This window comes from Nothobranchius furzeri, chromosome 12, assembly GCF_043380555.1.
Source record: "Nothobranchius furzeri strain GRZ-AD chromosome 12, NfurGRZ-RIMD1, whole genome shotgun sequence".
NCBI lineage: Eukaryota > Metazoa > Chordata > Actinopteri > Cyprinodontiformes > Nothobranchiidae > Nothobranchius > Nothobranchius furzeri.
In genome coordinates, this window is record NC_091752.1 from 44,845,132 (window position 1) to 44,861,330 (window position 16,199).

Below are 16,199 nucleotides of genomic sequence, written 5' to 3' on the forward strand. Positions count from 1 at the left end.
GCCTACAGCGATGATGTCATTGTTTGGCTGAGTCACCTGCAAGATAGCAGCTGAGATCAAAGAGGAGAGGGAGGTTTTTAACTGGTGGTCTTCCTTTGGAGAGGTTGGTGTGAAAGAAGGAGGCTCTGCTGAAGGGAAGATCAGCTGAATGCTGCAGTTTATCCAGGTGAGCAGGAAAGCAGTCCCTCTAAGGACATCTGAACCTTTAAAACATGATTACTATTTATCTAGTTTTACTCTTCATATACTTACTGTAATCAGAGTAAAGATCATATTTGTTTTTGTGTTTTTTTTTCCACTTTTAAGTTCTTTTAATTAAGTTATAGGTTTAAGTGTGTGTGTGTGTGTGTGTGTGTGTGTGTGTGTGTGTGTGTGTGTGTGCGCGCGCGCACGTGTGTATTCTTGTCTTTATAGGCTTAAGTGGACGCATTTAAACTTTACATCTGTAGTATGTGGACATGGTTAGGGTTAGGCATAGAAGAGTCACCAAAATGAATGGAAATCAACGGAGGATCCATACAGCAATAGAGACGTGTGTGTGTGTGTGTGTGTGTGTGTGTGTGTGTGTGTGTGTGTGTGTCACATGACAGGGTGTTTAATGTTCAGCTGAATCAACCAAATTAGTTTTTATAAAATAAAGCACTTTATGGATTTCATGCTGATTCTACTCGACTCTTCCCTCATTACAGCTTTATCCTGAGGATTGTTTACTGAGGATCAGTAAGCGTTCATAAGGTTTATGCAGCTTTATTACACAAAGACAAAACACAGTCACTTTTCTAAAACATTTTTGCCACATAATGTAGCTTGAAATGCTCTTCACAGACCGATGGTAACCATTTAAAGCTGCAATAGCAAATCCGTAAACAAACTAGCTTTTAAACACAAACACGGTCACGGTACTCTCACCCCTCCCGTTGGCTATGATCCCTGGTCCCACTGATGCCAGAACACACTTTGTCAGGAGAAACAAAATGGTGCCAAACACCAGTGGTAGTTTCCTAGGTCCAAACATTTTTTGTTGACTTCAAATGATGTTTTTCTTTTGGGGACTGGAAGTTTGTCCTAAAGTTAAAGTGGTAGCAGCCTTCTCTAATATAATTGAGTGGAGAACCTCTCACGCCAGTGTTCTGTGACTCAATACGTGAGTGTGTAATAAGTGGACTCAGGGAGGTGTGGCAGTTCAGCGAGACTGGCAACTAGATAGTCAAATAGTTGCTTTTGGACTGAGCCGTGTTATGAGCTGAAGTTTATAGACACATGCGAGAGAACCACTTTATTAACTTGGTTCAGTCATTTTAATCTCAATGTTTTGAGCTAGCTTGTTATGCAGATTTGCTACTGTATGTTTAAATGTTTTATTTAAAAAAATTGATTATTTTTATTGCCTTTGAAACATACAGTTCTGGAGAAACCTCATCCAATCATTGTGAACATCCCATTCCCAAAGCAACGCTTAGACCTCGCCCTGCAGCCCTCTGCTGATCAGAAACAGTTTTGTGGTTTGGTTAGGAATGCTAGAGGCAGCTCTCCATCTGCTATACAGCAATAGCAGTTTACTGTGCCAGTAGCTCATATAAAGGCTAGCAAGTAGCTTTTTCAGTTTGCTGACCTGAGGAAGTGGGAGGGGATGTATGTATGCAGTAGCTCACACAGGTAAGGCAGGGCAAGGTCATCAAGAGATTTAAAAGCAATGCAATCATTTAAACATTAAAATCCTTTTTCCTGTTAGGAGGTGAGCAGCAGCAGCATTTTGTACTGTCTTAAGCTGAGAGATATGGGCGTCACTTAATCCTGCATAAATCAACAGAAGGTTTCACAAATCACCAACTGTCTTTCATAACAGCTGTTGTTAATGTAGACCAAGTCAATGTTTGTAGTTTTGGGACCAGTTCTAATGTGGTCCAGATGCAAAACAGTGCTGAAATATGTGTTATTTTGACTTTTACGAAGGTTTCACAAATCATAAACTATGCTTTAAGGATTCTGTTATTGGTTTAAAATGATATAGTTCAGGTTTGAAGAGTTGAAGAGTAATAAAGGCACAATAAAGACGCTCAGGATTTCAAAACAATTAGTTGGAATTTTCATTTCTGACTCAGAAACTAAGAAAGGGACAAACTTCAGCTTATTTTATGTTTGTATGTTACAGAAACCAAATGTGGACAATATACCAGCCATTAAAAATGTGTGTCCTGTCCCCAAGGACATGTATAATGGCAAACAAAATGCACATAGGGGAGAGTTGAGTAAGTAGATCCTTAAAGTGCCTTTAAAGCAAAAGAACTCTAGGAAGGCCTCCAACTAAATTATGTAGGGCTGGGGGTAAACGACTATTTTTAAAACGATTATTCTGACGATTATTTTATCGAATAGTCGACTATTCTAATGACTATTTATACAATTAATCTAATGATTATTTTTCTATTGCACAGTTAATAAAAACCAAAAAATCTCTAATAAATTCCTCCAAAAAATTGATTAATTGTTACTGTAAGAGAATAAACACTACAGGCCTTCCATTTTGTGTAACACTGCTTTTATTGTGTTGGTTGGTTATGTTCTGGTGACGTGTAGAACTTGGGAGTGCAGGCTGCTGCCTGAGAGGTGGTTGGAGACGGAGTGTCTCCATGCTGCTTCGTCTTGGTCACTTATGTGCGTGAGGCGAGTGGTGTTACGACTCTTCCTGGGGAGTTTGGCTCGTGTGCAAAAAGGAAGGGACAATAATATGGGATTTAAAAGTTAAAATGATGATCGGGTTTATTTACAACTACAAAAAACCAAATCTTTCCATCCACAGGTTGGGAGTAATAAAACTAATTCTGCCTGTGGGGAATTAAAACAAAAGTACAGATAACTAGGGATGTCCCACTGGGCAAAGATTACAGGGTTTTGGACCAAAATAAGGATCTCCAAAGTTCCAAACTCTAAACTGGGCGGTTAAACCAACCTCAAGGTGATATTTTAAACTAAACCGAAAACCCAAAACACTCTAAATGTAACAAAAGGGAGATTTTATTACATTTAGACATTTATTAATTTGTACCACAAATTATTATTTTTTATATGTGTTCAACATGTTTAAATATCGCTTGTTTAATTAACCAACATTTCTAGTGTACAGCGCCTTGTTTGGTTGTAATGCCTTGTGAATGCGCTTTATAAATAAAATTGGATTGTAAAAAGATGAACTCTAAACCAAAACGTAACAGCTTATCCAAACGCAAGAAGCTGTTAGCGAAAATGCTAACAGTAGCTTTACCAACGTTAAGTTGCCAAGTTTAAATAAACCAAAAACACCCAGCAGCAAACAGACCAGCTCGGAGGAGAGACTGCTACCACCAAAACAGCTCTCCTCGTGTCTGAAAGAAGCTCCTTAATGAAGGGAGAAACGCTCCCGGTGATTTTCTACATCTGCTATAGAGACGGAGCAGCGCATTTGACCCCGGAAGTTGTTGTCCGTTGCCGGGAAACGAAGGCGGGCAAAACAGGAAAGGAACCTAGTAGCGGATGGACTTTGTTCCGGGTCTTCAGTATTTGGCTGAGATGTTAGTGAAGGCGGAGAAGAGGGCGAACTAGAGGAAAAACAGGCAGATTCCTCCTCTATTTACAAACTCCTGGGGATGCAACAAGTGGGCGCGGTGCGTCGACTACCGGATCTGACGTCGACGAATTTTTAGAATCGAGCCGTCGACGTCATCGAAGCTTCGCTACAGCCCTAAAATTATGTACATATAGTTTAGTTTGTGCATTCCTGGTAACAGTCACTTTGGAATTCAGATAAACTGGAGAAATATTCCTTTAGCCAAAAAAGCGATTTTTGTGGCACAATTAGTCTCTGCTGTGGGGTGCATAGTGCCATTGATGTTTGAAGTAAAAACAGATCTTTTAAATCTCTCAAATGATAATTGTACATAAAAGTTCAAGTTCAAATTTTTTTGCAAAGCCCCTTCCTGCCCACAGTCAAGAGGACCCAATTGACATGGTTTGGGGAATGCGTTTAACCCAAGACATGCAGAATCACACACTCCCAGATGTTATGGTAAAAAAGAATCTTTATTTTAAAACGGGAACTGAAGGTGCACTGGAAAAGCCCAGTGGAGATCGAGAACAGGAGCGCAGCGTCTGAGGAGGGGAGAGCAGATACAGGTGAGTCCAGGAAGGTAAGTCTAAACTTGGTGGGTGCCGAGAATAGACTTACTGGGAGTAGGGGAGTGTAGGAATGAGGGAGGGTAGGTTGGGTGCCGGGGTGAATATAAGTGGGGTGTCCAGGAGAGGGAGCGAGAGGAGAGCAGGAAAGCGGGCCGGCCGGGAGGAATGGAGAACGGTGAGAGCTGCGTCCGGAAATCCTATGGGGCACAGGTGAGTAATCCTGAGGAGTCGCAGAAAATCCAAAGACGTAATCGAGAGGAGTTGCAGAAAACCAGAGACGTATTCCAGAGAAGTCACAGAAGTCCAAAAACGTTCCAAAACCAAGCTGTAGTAATCATCCGACATCGAGGAGTGTTCTCCATCCTCCTTTTGTAGCCAGACCCGCTGATTGCTAATCAGCTGCAGCTGGAGCCTCCCTCTCCTGAAACATACAACTCAAAGATGGGAAAATGAGAAGAGTACTCACCCCGGCACATGACAGTACCCCCAACCCCCTCCCCCCCACCCCCCTCAATGGACGCCTCCTGGCATCCTAGCAGACGCGGCCTCGTAGTCCCTGATCAAGGATGGATCCTCAATGAAGGAGCGGGGGACCCAGGAACGCTCCTCCGGACAGTACCCCTCCCAGTCGACCAGGTACTGGGTACCCTGGCCACGGGGTCCACGGGGTCGAGAATCCAGAATCCTGCGGACTGTATAAACCAAACCCCACTTGTAGAACCGCACAGGCGGCGGAGGAGCCGGCGTAGGACAGAGGGGGCTCGAAACCACATGCTTAAATAAGGACACATGAAATACGGGGTGAACCTTGAGGTAGCGTGGGAGCTCCAACCGAACCGTGGAGGGAGTAGGGACATCCAGTATCTTGAACAGACCTATGAACCTGGGAGACAGCTTATGGGAGGTTGCCTTTAGCGGGTTGTCCTTGGATGAGAGCCAGACCTCCTGACCATGGGCGTAATCCGGAGCCGGGTGCTGCCGGCGATCCACCAGCCATTTGTTCCTATCAGCTGTTCTGTCCAGAGCCGCCCGGGTGGAGGCCCAAGCACGTTTGGCCCCCCAGAGGAACTGCGGAACCATGGAGGGAGCCGAGGGCTGCTGGGGAAACAGGAATGGTTGATACCCTAAGGAGTCTTTGAAGGGAGACTGACTTGTTGAAGTTGAAACGTGGCAGTTATGGGCATATTTTACCCAGGCGAAGTGGGAACTCCTGGAGGATGGGTGAGCGGAGCAGACGCAGTGCAGCATCGCCCCGAGCTCCTGGTTTATGTCCTATGTCTTATATATTCTGGAAGCTGTGCAAATTCAGTGATGGGAGTAGATATTCTGCTGGGGTGGGGCTGCGTTGGTTCGGACTCAGTGGAGCTCTGCGATGCTGCTGCTTTGGGCCCGCGCAAGATGGGTTGGGGTCTCCATGCCCTGGGTGGCATTTTGGCAGCAGAGGTGTCTATTGGGGCCAGTGGGGGAGCTGGCTCCCTGAAGGGCTTAGACCAACCAGCCATTCCTCCCCATCCCCACACTTTTTTCTCGTCCTGCTGCCTCACATCATCACACAAGCATGCACATAGGACCTTGGGGGGTTGATGAGCCAGGGGGTGGGGTATGGACGCCATTTCCGCATTCCTGTGGAAGCCTGCCCCCCAATTTTATTTGCACATTAAACACTTCCACCAACGACATTCCACACAAACACACACTTAGGGCCTTGGGAGTGAGCACATTCAATGGCTCTGCGGGGTCTGCATTGAGACCACCGGTAATCCATGAAATCATTCCTGACAAACTGAAAATAAACAGAGGACAAAGACAATAATAGTCTGGTCATTAATCAAATTCCAGTTGTGAGAGCCTGTGAGACGTATGCATCCTCTTTCAATAGAAGACATCAAATGTAACTTTGAAGTTCTTGTCTAGTCGTGCAGACACGAGTGGACAAATAACTCGCGCAGATATGAGTAAATAAAGAACTAGTGCAGATTCGAGTAGATAAAGAACTCTCGCAGATACGAGTAGATAAAGAACTCTCGCAGATACGAGTGGACAAAGAACTCTCGCAGATACGAGGAGACAAAGAACTCTCGCAGATATGAGTAGATAAAGAACTCGTGCAGATTCGAGTAGATAAAGGACTCATGCAGATTCGAGTAGACAAAGAACTCTCGCAGATACGAGTAGACAAAGAACTCTCGCAGATACGAGTATATAAAGAACTCGTGTAGATACGAGTAGATAAAGAACTCGTGCAGATACGAGTAGATAAAGGACTCGTGCAGATACGAGTGGATAAAGGACTCGTGCAGATTCGAGTAGATAAAGAACTCGTGCAGATACGAGGAGACAAAGAACTCATGCAGATACAAGTAGATGTTGTGATTATTAGTCAATGAATAATTTGTAAGCTTTACTCACTTTTTTGGATTCATCAATAAATTCGTAAATATGGAAATATTTACCGATTTATTACGTAATTAGGAAATCCTTGGATGTCCTCTGGGCACCACCCCTTTAACAGGGGAACAATGAATCCACACCTCTTATCAATCTTGTCTAAACTTTCCGTGAAATCTTCAACGAGCTGCAGTTATTTTATATGAACACAAACAAACTCACTTGAGACAAATGCTTAATTGGCAATAACATTTATTAACTAATATATTCACTTCAGCTCCTTCCAAATTGTTAGCTAATTAATATCCACCAACTTGTTTTATCAAATGAATAACAAGTAATTAAACAATGGAATGATAATGTGAAATAATGATCTGATGTGATGTAATTCAAGATGGAGGTAGTTTGGAAACAAAATGGTTGATTCTTCTGTCTGGCTGGAAAGAATCAAACCACTTGTGGAGTGTGTGTGTGTGTGTGTGTGTGTGTGTGTGTGTGTGTGTGTGTGTGTGTGTGTGTGTGTGTGTGTGTGTGCGCGTGTGTGTGTGTGCGCGTGTGTGCGTGTGTGCGTGTGTGCGTGCGTGCGTGCGTGGTCAACTTTCACCCCCACACTGAGAACCGATGTGTGGGAGGGGTGGGTGTGTGTGTGTAATGTTTCCTCAAACAGTGATGTGGCAAACTTTCATTTCACAGTAACTTACTCAAAACACTTCAAATTGTTTGTTTAAGCTCAAGAAAAACAACAAATCAATCAAAGGCAAATGAAATATCTAACAGAGTCGGTCAGCCTGGCCACAGCTGACAGACAACAACCCAGATATTAAACAAAAAATCAAATGGACCTTCTTTGGATTGTCCGATGGCATTTTTGGTACGGAAGAGAAAAACCCGGTTCTACTTTAAAGCGATCACGCGGTCGACCGCTTGTTCTGAACTATAGGAGAAACGGAAGAAAAGAGAGATAGAGAAAAAAGGAAAAAAACTCTTCTCTGATCAAACCAGACGTCCCTCGTCGTTCAAACGGATTAGATGACGTTCTCCGTTGATTTCAAACAGCTCGGCCTGTGCCCACGCATCCCGAGGCAAAAGGCAAGCGTATCTCTCCAAACCAGAAGAAATTCCTGGAACAAAAGAGGAAGTTTCCCTTTGTGCTTCAGCCCTTAAAGAGCGGGTCAATTGAGCCTCGGAGTCCTTCTCCACCCACATATCAATTTTAAAAAATGCAACATTAGTAGGCGTTGCCTGGAGGACCGAGAGGGCGGAGCCGCGGCAGTGACGAAGACGACGGCTAACTAGACGATGCTAGCTCCCTTCACTCTATGCAGTTATTAGAAGTGGAGGATGTTTCTCCCCCTCCTTACCCAGACACTCGAGAAGAAAGGGACCAAGTCTATTTGGAGGAGACAAGCGGACCTGAGCCTTATTGTTTTGAGCTTGTGAGTTGCCTGAAACTCCCAGAACCGACCCAACCAGTGGTGGGCAGTCAGGGCCAGACAAGCCTTCTCTGCTGGCCTAAACATACTCAAAAGCGTAAATGTATTTTTTTTCCTTTGGTAATTATTTTTAAACAAAAAAAATGTTTACTGGTCTATTTTCTTTATATCCTATTATACCCACTTGGCCGCACTGCTTCCAGTATTAAAATACCAAGGCTGGGTGTTATCCAATCAGATTTAAGCTAGCTTGTGTTTTCAGGCAGATTAAGTCTGCCCTAGGCCTTCAGAATCAATTGAGAAGCCCGCTGTCCGCTGTAAGTGAACAGAGACGATCTAGTTGCGATAGCCAATCAGCTCACGAGTCAGCTTGGCCCGGGCCAGCTAGCTGGCCTCATGCAAAAGTTGACATGAACGCATCCTGTGATTGGATGAGCAGTAGTTAGAAATTTTCTAGCGGCATGAAGCAAAATATCAAAACTAAACACAGAGATTTGTATCTATAGGCAGCTATCGGTGTATTTTTGAACACATGATGGCTGAAAGAGGAGAAGAGACAGACTTGGTTGCAGATTAACTTGCCACACCACTTTCAAGACGGACCTTTCAAGAAAAAATGGATCTTGTGAGAACAGGTCGTCTGACTCCAACGCTAGCTGGCTTGTCCCAGCAGGGGAAAGGATTTGTTCGTCATTTTCAGGCAAGCAACTATGAACGATACCCATGGCTAACAGCTTCAGAGAACCGCTGCAGGTTATTCTGCTGGGAATGCCCGTTGCTCGCATCAGATGGATTTGGTAGCATTAAAGCGCGTTAAAATGTACGCCAGAAACACGACCGGGCAGACACGTCTTTCAGCATTAGCCTCCATGTCCATAGAAAAGGATCCACTCATGGACCTGAAGTGCACAGATAAACTGTACAGAGCCATTGAGGTTTTCCTGAGGAAAGAAAGAAGGATGGATTTTATTTTCTAATGAGCAGGAGAGGAGGAGATCCATGCTGGACATTTATGTTGGTGAGTAGAAACATTTTATTAGTATTTTTTTAATGTTTTGTCATTTTATTTTGTTAATAATCAATAAATGGTAACGAAATAAAATGGCAAAATGAAATTATTCTGTGTTCTGTTTCTATGCAATTTATATTGTGTATAACGTGGTATGTGCAGCTGCGCCAACATGTTCAATTGTTTCGCGGTACAATTTTATCCAAAACAAATGCAAATAATGTGTTTGCTTTACTTATTTATTTTATTGTCTCATCTCTTAAACCCGTCTTTCATTTCTGAGATTTGACGGTATCCGTGGTCAGCTTCCTACTCTCAACTGGGAATGCGAGTTTGATTTTAAAGACTCTGGAAATTATGTGTCTTGACCAGCCACTGGTGTGTGTGTGTGTGTGTGTGTGTGTGTGTGTGTGTGTGTGTGTGTGTGTGTGTGTGTGTGTGTGTGTGTGTGTGTGTGTGTGTGTGTGTGTGTGTGTGTGTGTGTGTGTGAGGTTTATCCAGCTGTGATGTCCTATTGATGGTATTTTAAGGTGTATTAAATTAGATTGGACTGAATAGGAAATCACTGAAGGCCCAGGGGTGGAACGCACCGCCCGCCACTGGACCCAACAGAACCACCTCTGAATGGTAAGTAGCCATTAGCCATAGCATTGGATTAGCTGCAGTGTTTGGCTCCACGGCCCTAAAAAGCTAGTATTCAGCATGTTTTAGAGGTTTATCTGCTTCAGCACACCTGGTTTTAATCAGCAACAAATAGCTGAGCTGCTTAACAGCTAATCTAACCTGTTAAAGCAGGAAAAATCCACTGAAACGTGCTGATAGCAGCTCTCCGGTAGCCCTGGGCTCAAGTTACAGTCTGCTGCATATAAAGTTATGAAAATACCCCATGAGAAAATTATTCTGTAATGTGTTCAGCTCACTAAAACTGCCCTGATTTATTTATTTACTGATAACAGCTGCTCTCTTGGTTCTAGGTCCTCTGGTGTCTGCAGCTGGTCTGGTGTCGTCAGGATCAGGAGCTTCCAGAAGAATGTGCCTTTCAATGACTCTTTCCCCCTTATTTGTTATATTAATTAAATAAATCTCAATTTATATATTTCCTGTTTTTGTTCATGTCCATAAATACTTAAACATGCTTGAAATTAAAAGGAGCTTTTAACAGTGAGGTGCTAGTTTAATTCATCGCAAATGAGCTAGTTAAACATGCAATGTGATCATTCAATTAATGTAATTTATAAATATCCATTAAAATATCAAAACTGGAATCAAAATGAGATATTTGGCAGCACAAAAAACTTCTCAAACACACTATTTATTATAATAATTGTAGGCAGACAGGAGACAGAGCTGATGGAGGTTCTCAGTCATCGAAGGATGGCTGAAGGCTTTCCAGGAACAGGAGATGTGGTGTTGTCTCTTCTCTCTCTATTCTGCCAGATGAGCTGGTAGGTTACAGGTGTGTGAGGACATCCTCATATACTGTCATATGCTGTCATAACCAGATGACAGGAGTTATCAGGTGATCAGCCAGGCTAATGAGATGCAGAAAGAAAACAAATTCAGGACAGTGTACAATATGTGGCGTTGCTCACCTTATGTGCTCTTATGGAATATTAACGTGTGCCTGCCTCATGGTGTAGAGTCCATATTTTGCTGAGTGTCCTGCAATAATGCAGGTTATTAGTTAATTTACTTTTGATAGCAAAAACAAAATATTTAATGTAAAAGTTGTTTTCCAGGTGAATCAGCTCACACGTCACCACCAAGTGTCACGGGGGCAGAATCAGTAGCCTCCGTCATGATGTAATCACATACTTATTTAATTGTTAATATCTTACAAATTCTGAAATGTTTTAATTTTTTTTTACCTTGAACAGTTCACTGAGCTTGCACTGTCACTGAGGTGGAAGCTGGAATCAACAGCAGACACCTTACATCTTGGTCTTTTCAGGGGGTGTGGCCGATGCTCTGGGACCTTCTGGAAGATGAATTTTCATCATGGTCCCCGTGGGTCACCAGACACACTGCGGCTGTGAATTCCATTCTGGCTGGCTATGTAAAAACAAAGAAGCAGCACATTTATAAATGTTTAAAAGAGCATAAAATCACGTGTAACAATAATCTGTAAAACAAATTAAAACTAGACGGTAATAATAAAATGTTTACATAGAAGATTATTAAAAATAATTCACCTTTGCTACAGGGAAGGTTTCAAGTCAGCCTGGACAAGTGCATTCTTGCAGCTAAATCAGTCTGACAGCCAGTGTCTTGGGTAGATTTAGCCTGAAAAAAAAATAAGCACATTGTTGTTGGGAGTTTATAAAGTCAGATAATATACAAAAGAATCTCCTATATAGGCGCTTTATAACATTCCTAGTGTGTGATCGTTGTTATAACGTAAAAGTCAGTCACACATGATGTGGAGAGCCTGAAATGTGACCTCCTGAACAGAATTCCTTACAGAACCGGGTCACAAGCTGGATTTCACTCTGTAATGCTGTCTGTCAACTAGTGCTGCGTCAGTTAGAGCCACTGTTGCAGAATTGCCGACTGACTAGCTAAAGGAAGTTAACCACGTCTCTCAGACTTTGCATTTAGGTAGGGAATTGTCTTTAGAAGATGTTAAAACATTTATTTAGCTTACTCACCTCAGACTGGAGCCCGCCGTGGTGGGGGAGCAGAGTCGGTGGGCTGCATCTAAATCGCGGAAGAGCCACGGTGGGCAGCCTCCCTCTTCAAACGGAGACGTGCAGAATCGCGGGTAAAATGCCCACAGAGTCACCGCAAGCATACTACACTAAACCTACTCACCAATACTAAGACGATATGGAACACTAAACCCGAACTACTTTCCCAATTACACGAACAGCCAAACACTAACTAAACTACAATATCCAACAGCCAAGCTAACACTAAATAAGTATTTATAACACTAAAAGATATACTAAAGACTAGGATATGCTAATGCTATATGCTAATGCTGAACTACCGCTGACCTCTTACGCTCGCTTGCAAATCCAACTCCCACTCGCCACAGGGCATGGCCGAGACGCTCGTTGCTTTTATAACTTTGGCACGGAGCTGCTACGTAGTACTCTACTGGTTTACGTAGTATTTTACTCTTTAGCCATTGGCTAAAATTTATTCAAAATGACTCAAATTCTATGTTTTCAGCTGAAGGTGGCGCATTACTTCGGTTTTTAGACAGAATTTTTAATTTTTAAAGAAAATGCACCAAAATGCTAAAATAAAGAATGCACACATTTAAAACACTATTAGACACTCATTTATACAGTTCATCAGCAAAAAAAAGTTAATTTAGACGTTACTTGCTCTTTAAGCACACTCATGCGGGCGGGACCTGGGAGTTCCGAGGTCCGCTTCGCTTTGGTGACGTCATCACGCTGCTTCCGGGTGCAAAGGCTCATGGGACATGGAGTCTGCTGGCGCTGGAATTTATTATCTGCTTTTTCATCGCGCAGATGACACAGTCAGTGGCGGTTCTACATGGAATTACTCCCCGGGCGAGGCCCCCTTTGAGCACCCACATTTGTGGAACGATGCATGAGAAAAGTTTGGATTGTCCTGAGCGTGGTGTAGGCACTGGTAGCCGACAATCCTGTGATGACCGGAGCGGCCGGGCCGAGACGTAAGCCTTTGCAAGAGGATTCAGGTAGATGGGAGCCGTAACGTCTCGGACTTTGTATGCTAGTTTTAGCTATTTGAATTTGATGCGTGCTGCTAGCGGTAGCCAGTGGAGCTCAATGAACAGAGGGGTGACGTGTGCTCTTTTAGGCTGATTGAAGACCAGACGCGCCGCTGCGTTCTGGACCATTTGAAGAGGTCTCACAGTACAGCCTGGAAGACCAGTTGCAGTGATCGAGGTGGGAGATGACAGTAGATTGCACCAGGAGCTGGGTGGCATGTTGTGTTAGGTATGGTCTGATCTTTCGTATGTTATACAGCGCAAAGTGGCATGAACGAGCAACAGAGGCAACATGATCTTTAAAGGCCAGGTGTTCATCAATCACAACACCCAGATTTCGAACTGCCTTTGAAGGAGCCAGAGATAGGAAGTCATTCTGGATTGAGATATTGTGAAGTATGGATGGTTTTGATGGGATGATAAGTAGTTCAGTTTTAGAGAGGTTGAGTTGGAGATGGTGGGATTTCATCCATTTTGATATGTCAGAGAGACAGTTTGATATTCGTGCAGAGACAGTGTGGTTGTCCGGTGGAAATGACAGATAGAGCTGGGTGTCGTCTGCATAGCAGTGGTAGGAGAAGCCATGTAATCAAATGATCTCACCCAGTGAGGTGATGTATATGGCAAAGAGAAGAGGTCCTAGTACAGAGCCCTGGGGGACTCCTGTGGCAAGATGGTGCATGGTAGAGGACTGTCCAAGCCAAGATACGCTGACTGATCGTCCTGTGAGGTACGATTCAAACCAGGCGTGTGCTTTCTCTGTGATGCCCATGGTAGAGAGTGCGGACAAAAGGAAGCCATGGTTGACAGTGTCAAATGCAGCCGATAAGTCGAGCAGGATAAGCACTGAGGATTTGCCTGTTGCTCTAGCTTCTTTTAAGGATTCAGTCACTGCTAACAGAGCAATTTCAGTGGAGTGGCCCTTTTTGAACCCAGATTGGTAAGGGTCAAGCAGACAGTTTTGTGAGAGGTATTCTGTAATCTGCTTGAAAGCCACCCTTTCAATGATTTTGGACAGAAAAGGGAGGAGTGAGATAGGTCGGTAGTTCTCCACATGATTTGGAGGAAGAGATGTTTTTTTAGCAGCGGTTTAACCTGGGCATGCTTGAGAGAGATGGGAAAAGTACCGGATGTCAGTGATGCATTGATCACATGTGTGACTGCTGCGGCTACTGTAGGAGCAATAGCTTGGAGCAGCTTAGTCGGAATGGGGTCAAGTGGGCATGTAGTAGGGCAGCTGCACGTGAGAAGCTTGGACACACAGTTCTCAGTGACAGGGGAAAAAGAGGAAAATGAAGCAGTAGGGCCTGAGATGGTTGGGCTTGAAGGAGTTTGTGGTAGTGAATGTTCAGGAGTGGCCAGTTGAGTAAACTGTTTTCTTATCGCTGCCACTTTGTCAGTGAAGAATGAGGCAAAGGTGTCAGCTGATAGATTGTTGGTAGGAGGTGGAGATGGAGGGGCGAGCAGAGTTTTGAATGTTGAAAATAGTTTCTGAGAGTCAGTAGAGCTGAGAATTTTGTCAGGGTAGAAAGCTTTCTTTGCATCAGTGATGCTGGCAGAGAATGAGGACAATAATTCCTGAAATTTCAATAGATCACCAGGATCTCTTGTTTTACGCCATTTCCGTTCCGCAGCTCTAAGATTGGTGCGTAGAGCCCGGAGGGTATCATTTAGAGCAGGTCTAGTGGCTAAAGGACACAAGTTGTTAAGACAAGAGCAGAGTGTGGAGCAGAGAGACTCAGTGGCTTCATTCACTTCATAAGCAGAGAATGTGCTGGGAGATGGAGTGGAGGCAACAAGAGAGGAGAAGTAGTTGGGTGCCAGATTGCGGAGGTTGCGGCGGAATGAGACCATTAGGGAGGAAGCAGTGGACCTCCCTTGTAGAGACGTCCTGAAATGGATGAAGTAATCATCGGAAAGATGCAGCGGTGTGACAGAGATTGTGTCTATGGCACAGTTTCCGGTGAAAATGAGGTCAAGTGCTTTTCCAGCTTTGTGAGTTGGAGGACTTTTTACTAGTTTTAAATCAAATGATGACATTAGTGATAGGAAGCCTGATGAGCTGGGATTGTCCAGGTGAATATTCATGTCTCCAAGGACCATTGTGGGACAGTCGTGCTCAGGAATGGAGGAGAGCAGGGTGTCGAGTTCATCAAGAAAGTCTCCGCGTTGACCTGGTTGACGATATATGACAACCAAAAAAAATTTTTTCGGTACAGTCACCTGGATGGCATGGTATTCAAAGGAGTTGTATTTAGTGATTGGTAGCAACTGACTATATATCCATTTATTGGAAATTAACATGCCCGTTCCACCACCTCGGCCAGATGCACGAGAAGTGTGGGTGAAAGTGTGGTTAATCAAGAGAGCAGATGGGGTAGCATTGTCACATGGTTTGATCCAGGTCTCAGTGAGAGCCAGTGCATCGAGTGACAGGTGGTATGCATATGCAGTAATGAAGTCAGCTTTGTTTACAGCTGATTGGCAGTTCCAAAGTCCCATAGACAGGTGGATGTCTTCGGGGGGAGTTGGTTTTAGCGAGCGGAGGTTTTGAAGGTTGCGAAAGCGGTTTGCTGTGTGTGACCTTCCTCTGATGCTAGTGATCACAGGTATAGGATAATGGCACATTTTGCTAGGTGTTGATGGAGCAGCGTCTGGGTCGAGTTTGTTTGCTCTGTGTACCTGGTATGTGGACACGCGCAGGTAGACACGTATGTCTTTACCCCGGAGAGGCTGAGACACAAGGGCTGACGCTTCCGCTGACGCTTCAGTTATGCCACCAAACTTATGCTGTGCTACTAATTGGAAACAGGTGTTCATGCAGCAGCTGATTGCAATGATTGAGACCTAGATCACCTGATGAGTGCTTTCAGGGAGGGCAAAAACAGCTCGTTTACAGCCTCTGATTGCACTTATTGTTTTCAACTGGCCCAAACCGGAGCTACTAGACAACAGGATAACCCACAGATGAGTTTCCTTCTCTTTTCCCAATGGAAGATAGTGCAAAGCAAAAGTTTAAGAAGACAAAAACAGGCTTCATCATGATCCATAATATTTTAGAATTGCCTCTGAAATTGTAATTTAAAGTGACATAAAAAATGTAGACTACCAAAAATGCCAACTTTTACAGAACAAATCATGTAAAAAAATAATCAGTGCAGCCATCTGCAATAAATAAACAGGATAGTTAGTGGTGACTGGGGAGTTTTCTTCTGCTTGTAGAGTTGTTTTATTTATTATTATGTGAACATGATCAACATGTGTGTGTTGTTCAGGCAGGCCATGGGCTGCAGCGAGCATTTAACAAATCCTAGTTTGAGTCAGTAAAAAAACGAAGGATTTTTTTTCGAACCATTTGAATATTCGTTTAAATATTTCAGCCCTATTAGCTCTGTTAGCAATTAGTTGACCGAATTTAACCATTAAAATCCCAGTTAACTGGTTCAAAAATTGAAAACATGCATCATGAGAGCGTACATACCTTTATCTTTCTCCTCTTTTTTCTTTTTTT

The 16,199-nt window shown here is 43.6% G+C and overlaps 1 protein-coding gene across 1 annotated transcript in view; it reads left to right on the forward strand.

Moving 5' to 3' along the window:
* LOC107396544 (ubiquitin carboxyl-terminal hydrolase 54) overlaps nt 1-16,199 on the forward strand; it is a 143,777-nt gene continuing 127,578 nt past the window's right edge. The window contains exon 1 of the mRNA XM_070542630.1: nt 1-166. The gene's annotated coding sequence lies outside the window, so the exon portion shown is untranslated. The remainder of the gene's footprint in view (nt 167-16,199) is intronic.